This window comes from Euprymna scolopes, chromosome 14 (genome assembly GCF_053919585.1).
Source record: "Euprymna scolopes isolate OS-2025 chromosome 14, ASM5391958v1, whole genome shotgun sequence".
NCBI classification, from domain to species: Eukaryota; Metazoa; Mollusca; class Cephalopoda; order Sepiida; family Sepiolidae; genus Euprymna; species Euprymna scolopes.
In genome coordinates, this window is record NC_136495.1 from 19,325,277 (window position 1) to 19,331,863 (window position 6,587).

A 6,587-nucleotide genomic window follows, 5' to 3' on the forward strand; every position below is an offset into this window, starting at 1 on the left:
TTTGACTCGTTTGGTAATGGCTTGCGTAATCGGTTATTTTGCATATTTAGTTTCAAATGTTTTTAAAGATGCCCGCGCAAAAACGGAAAAACCCGTTTGCTTTGAGATTTTGACTGAAATAATTATTTTAAAATCATTTATTAAAGATTATCTCCGCACAAAAGCGGAAATCCCATTTCGATTGATAAAGGAAATCGTCAAAACCGAAAAAAATAACTCGTTGACTCGGGCTAAACCCTAGGACATGCTGTCATTGCGTATCATCCCGAATTTGGTCAGCCGGTCTGGAGTGTCCAAGTGATCAATCCGATTCTGCATGAATATATTTGGCTATTATTGATTGATTGATCGAAAGTAAAGATCGCGCCCCTGCCCGACAACATTCTCAGAATAAATAGCAGTGCAGGGCTGCAGTGCAGGGCTGCAGTGCAGGGCTGTTTTTCAGCAATCAGTCAGTAGGTAGAGAGTAAGTTCTAATAGTCAGCGGCTGGTAAGTTCCCATAGCCAGAAAGGCAGTTAAACAGTCAGTTCCATCAGCAGTCTCCGCCACAATCCCATCAGAGTGATGTGTAAAACCTCTTGGAATTAAAAAAAAAAAAGCGGATGAAGGAACAGCGCGTGGATTAAAAACGGCAAGATATCGTCCAGACATTAACAAAGAAAGTGAAATGAAAATTAAGTTAGACAGAAAAGAGAAAATAGAAAGAGAAAAGACAATAGCGTCACTGAAGTTTGTTGACGATAACGTTGGTACACAGTTTTGTTCTTGTTGAGAATTGTTTTTTTTCACTCACAATTTTTCTTTATCGTTTGAAATACATACTGATTTGAACTATTGACATAATTTTAAATATGTACGTTTGAAATTATAACCGCTGATAATTGTTTTTTTTACTCACATTTTTCTTTATCGTTTGAAATATAAACTGATTTGAACTATTGACATTGCTTTTAAATACATGCGTTTGGAATTCAAAACACAGCTTAGTCCTTTGTTACAATTACGATTGCGGCTTCTGTTCACTTTATTTTCTTCTCCCTCTATTATTAATTACTTCTGATTGACGACATATCAGACCGTTGATGCGAACCCGTTGAATTTTCACAGCGACGAGGTTCGGAAACTACTAGAACTTTTCTTTCTTTTTATTTTACTTGTAACGTTTGATTACTGTGTTTGGCAATAACTGTAAAATGTTTTTCTGAAGTATTGGAGATGGATTATTCTAAATTAGTCATTATGTACTCCTCTCAACGTGAAATAAATATTCACCAAATTTCGGTTTCTTTGGATTATTTAAAAAGCATTAAGCGAGCAGAACATGGACACAATGAACGATTTGAAAATCCAAATATTTTAGATTTGCATTCAATTCAATAACACTAGATTAAATACTATTAAAAACTCACTGAATATATGTCAACCTATGTCACGGTAACATATATTGAGCGAGTTTTAACAGTATTTTGTCTAGTTTTTTTTTATAACACTTTTTCCCAAATTTAACGTGTTAAGGAGAGAGTCGGGCGCCATTTTGAATTTTTCTATACATCGGTAAACACTGTATATTTTTTGAGCTGAACAAACATGTTACATTGAATAAAAACACGGAAAATATATCCATTTTAGTAGAAAAATAAGTTATCTTACCTTTGATAACATTTATTTATGTATTTGTTTGTTGACAACTTTTTCGAATCTATGTGTACAGTAAAATACAAACCCGAGATCTTTTTGTTTGGCAAAATAATTTATCGCTACAAACAAATAAACCAAATCAAAAACGGAAAAAGCTTTATGAATCTAATTGTCCTGACAAGTAATTGAACCACGGACTTTCGCAACGAATCGCTATAAATGTGTTTGTATTTATGACAGCCATGATTTTGTCCGCTTGAACAGTTTACGAAAGTATTGAAAGGAACGCGTTTAATCTTATATCAAAGAGTCAGAAGAAAATAGAATTATTTGTACGAAATTAAATTTGACCACTCCTACTGCGAAAAGGCAAGTCGTTACTATAAAGAGAGCAGATTAAACGCGTTATCTTTGACCTACAAAGCAAATACAGCATCTCCTTTCCCACCCCAGTCAGTTTCTATTAATAAAACATTCAACAGTTTAGTACGGCATTTCACTTTAAGCCGAATATATTATTTATTCTCAGTGTTGTACGTCGTACTCCTCGGTAGTATAGTGGTAAGTATCCCCGCCTGTCACGCGGGAGACCGGGGTTCAATTCCCCGCCGGGGAGATTAAGTTTTTTTCTTTAAAAAAGAAAAAAAAGATCATATTCATCTCCCCTTATCTAAAAATTATTACTTTACATAAGGACTACTAATAAGGACACGTTCTTTTGCCCTTTTGCTAGAGCAAAGTGTAGTTGCTGTTCTTATGCTTCGCTTCACCTTTTTTTACCTCGAACGGTGAATGGGGAGGTCCTAGATTGGGGAAATTTTTATTTTTGTTCCTATCCATTCTTTTTGAGGAGCTGGATTTCCCAAATTAAAAACGACCTTGTGTGGAGGCAAGTAAACAGGTACTATTAAGGACCATGACTATAGGGACACTATATAGAAAATTAAGCAGCTCGCATTATTAAATTTCTGCATGTTGATAAGAAGGTCCTTGCGGATTCTTTTTATTTTGATTTTAAATTATGTATTTTAAAATAAGTTTTCATTATGATGCCTTTATTTTATATATAATTTTAAACAGCGTTTTTCTATCTAATCGTTTAAATTGCACCTGTTTTCAAACACCTATATCTTTTTTCAGAACGTTGAATACAAGATGGAAAAAAAGCAAATTCGCAAAATGTTCTTATTTTAATTCAAGCTAAGTCGAAAAACTGCTGAAACAGCTCGCGATATCAACGAAGCGTTTAGCACAGGAACTACTACTAAACGCACAAAACAATGTTGGTTTAAGAAATTTCGTGGCGGCGACGAGAGTCTTGAAGATGATGAACGTAGTGCTGGGCCATCGGATGTTGACACCGAGTGTCGGAATTTATCTTGCTTCCAGATAAATTCGACGCTAAAGTAACTAAGCTGAAAAAAAAAAAACAATCATGAAACAAAAGAGGGGGAGGGGTAAAAAATATAACTGTCTTGCTTTGAAACGAAGAAGAAACTTTATTTACAATAAGTTGCAAATTTTTCCCTTTGCGGGCATTAAACTTAAGAAACGCCAAGGTAACATATTATGAAAAAAATAACATGCAATGAAAAAAATAACAACGGTTCTTATAAAGAAGTTGTGTGTATCCATTAACGAATACAATAATAATATACAAAATAGTATCTCCTAATCACACTCGCATATGAAACAAATTTTAGGAGCGTACTCACAAATTGAAAGCCAGTCAGGCACGTGTCTTATTCTTTTTTTTTTGTTTAAAGTCCTTTTAGAATTTTCTCTCCCTCCATGTTAGCGTGCAAACCGTAGACACACACAGATGGATTTCAGGAGCAAGACCTCGTCGCTTGTCCGGATAGGAGATTCCAAAATTCCTTGTCACGTAAAAAGGAATTTTCTTTATAATAATTTGACTCCTAAAATACATGCAAAACCGTAGTCACGCAGATAGTTTTCATAATTATTTCTCGTCACATATACGGGTATTCTTGCCGGGGTTTTCTTCTTTGAAGAATGCTTGTCCAAATTCCATTCTCAGCGCCGGGCAATGAACAACGTTCACTCTCCACGTCAGCAGAATTTCAAAAGAGGAAGAATCTCGCGCTGGGCTCGTGACGTCATCACAGAGCTAGCATTTCCCTTTTCTCCAAATTAAAGTGAGTTTCGTACAAACTCAAAATATACGAAATTGAAAATCATAAAGGACACAAAATACAAAAAATCATATATAAGAACCAGATAAAAAATAATAAATGAAAACAGGGGGGATGCACCATTATTTGTACAAAAAAAAAATCCAACACGAGTAATTAAGAACTTTTTGAACGACAACCGAAAGAAAGGCCGTTATGAAGTGTTTTCTTCCCTTCTTTTACGCAACAAAAATGACACGTTTCTCAACCGGGTTGTCACTGCGATGAAAAGTGAGTGCTTTAGTACAACCGGCGACGCTTAGTGCAGCAGTGGTTAATCGCCGACGAAGCTAGACGACACGTCCCAAAGCCAGACTTGCATCAAAAGAAGATCATGTTGACTGTTTGGTAGTCTGCGACCTGTCCCATCCATTACAGTTTTTTTTTATGCAGACTAAAACATTACGGCGAAGTACTGTCAATAAATGGTTAAAATGCAGCGGAAACTTCGACAACAACACCCAGCATTAGTCAACAGAAAAGGCCCAATTCTCCTCCATGATTATGCCAGTACGCACGTTACTAAACTCACCTTGCAGAAGTTGAACAAATTATGCTATGAAACCCTGCCTCATCCGCCATCCTCTCCAGACCTCTCACCTACTGACTACCACTTTTTCAAGGATCTCGACAACTTTCAGTGTGAGCAATGATCAAAATCTTAACGATATCAAAAACGCCTTCAGCAACCTCATCACCAGGGATAGGACAACAGCATATTATTTTCATTGTTTTGATTCTCGAGTTTCTATCCGTTGATATATTATAGGCTTTTATATAGAGTGATGTCGTTCTCGGTTGATTAACTGTGTCTAACTGTGTCGGATATATACTCGAGAGTCAAAACAATTATAAGAATATTCTATTGTCATAGCCCTACTCGTTACCACCAGAACGCAAGATTTCACTAACATGCAGAAATTTAATAATGTGAACGGACATTTCGCGGTATAATTTTCTATATAGTGTCACTGTCGGAATGGTTCTTAGTAGTAGTCCCTTATATTTGAATATTATTCAAGAGGAAAATGAATAAGAAAAAAAAAATTATAATCTCCCCGGCGGGGAATTGAACCCCGGTCTCCCGCGTGACAGGCGGGGATACTTACCACTATACTACCGAGGAGTACGACGTAGAGCACTGAAAATAAGTAATATATTCGGCTTAAAGTGAAATGCCGTACTAAACTGTTGAATGTTTTATTAATAGAACTGACTGTGGTGGGAAAGGAGATGCTGTATTTGCTTTGTAGGTCAAAGATAACGCGTGTTAATCTGCTCTCCTTATAGTAACGACTTGCCTTTTCGCAGTAGGAGTGGTCAAATTTAATTTTGTACAAATAATTCTATTTTCTTCTGACTCTTTGATATAAGATTAAACGCATTCCTTTCAGTACTATCGTAAACTGTTAAAGCGGATAAAACCATAGTCGTCGTAAATAAATAAAGAAAAAACACTTAAAGTTTGTGGTGCAATTGCTGCGGTGGACAGCAGACACATATCTACTAACCAGGACTTTCTTAAAACTTTTTCCGTTATTGATTTAGTTTATTTATATGTAGCGATAAAACTATTTTGACAAACCAGAGGTACTCTGCGTATGTGTGTGTCACTGTGTGTATGTCTTTGTGTACGTATCTGTGTGTATCTATGTATGTGTAGTGAGAGTTTGTTCTCTATGGACTTCAAAACGACTTGGCCGATTAAAAAGAAACACAAATATTATATGTATTTGGGGGTTTTCTTAGATAGATTTTGTATCGGAATGCCTCTGATAAGTACCAAAAGCCGAAAAAAAAAACGACTAGCTAGGAACAGTCCGATTTTGATCAAAGTAAACACCCTTATACAGTCTAACATCAAAAGTACACTTGAGAAGTTTTATGCGGTGACTTTAATGGCCACCACAGTAATTAGCTTGATTTTTTCTTGTTTCATCTAAGGCTTGTTATGGTCAACTTTCTAGCGGGTTACGCCCGAATTAAGTTCGTGATATGAAGATGCCAATCTATTAAGGAGAGGAAGATGGGGGTTCTGACATACGGGGTTAGAATGTTCTTTTCATCAGTCGGTAGGAAATCTTACTTTCTTTAAGGGCATTTTCGATTTTGTTTTCATTCATATTAGTTATAATGCATCGTTTTTTAAAAGAGATGAATGTTGAAAAATATACACACATTTCAAATTCTGTTAATCCATATATATATATATATATATATATATATATATATATATATATATATATATATGTTACTGAAACATAAAACGTGGAAATCTGAAAAATACTTTAGGAAAATGAATTAGGCAATTTTAAAGGCGATATTTACCGCCCAGAACTAGAGTTTGGAACATAAAGTGTTTGTTTTTTTCTGACTACGAGCAGAAGTCACGATAAAGTGTCAGTGGGGTAGTATAGTCAATTTTTTAGTTCAATCAGACTAGCTCATACTGAAATTAATTCTTTTTTTTAATATATGCATATATATGCGTATGTATACATATACACATCTATATAAAGTTAACTAAATAACAATATATATATATATATATATATATATATATATATATATATATATATATATATATACAATAAAATAAAATAAAAAGGAACTTTTTGATTAAAGAACTTAATTCTAACAATACCCAATCAAATGGACTATCATAAAAAAGTTAAGTCTTATACTCCAGGCTCTAAGTCATGTCGCCTCTGCACAACCAAAGCTATAACTATAATTACTTTCCCTCAAAGTAA

The 6,587-nt window shown here is 34.8% G+C and overlaps 2 non-coding genes across 2 annotated transcripts; one reads left to right on the forward strand and one right to left on the reverse strand.

Moving 5' to 3' along the window:
- The first annotated feature begins 2,183 nt into the window (after window positions 1-2,183).
- Trnad-guc (transfer RNA aspartic acid (anticodon GUC)) lies at window positions 2,184-2,255 on the forward strand. Its single transcript has one exon. It is a non-coding gene; the product is annotated as a tRNA-Asp (tRNA).
- Window positions 2,256-4,888: 2,633 nt separating this feature from the next.
- Trnad-guc (transfer RNA aspartic acid (anticodon GUC)) lies at window positions 4,889-4,960 on the reverse strand. The gene has a single exon. It is a non-coding gene; the product is annotated as a tRNA-Asp (tRNA).
- Between the last annotated feature and the right edge of the window lie 1,627 nt (window positions 4,961-6,587).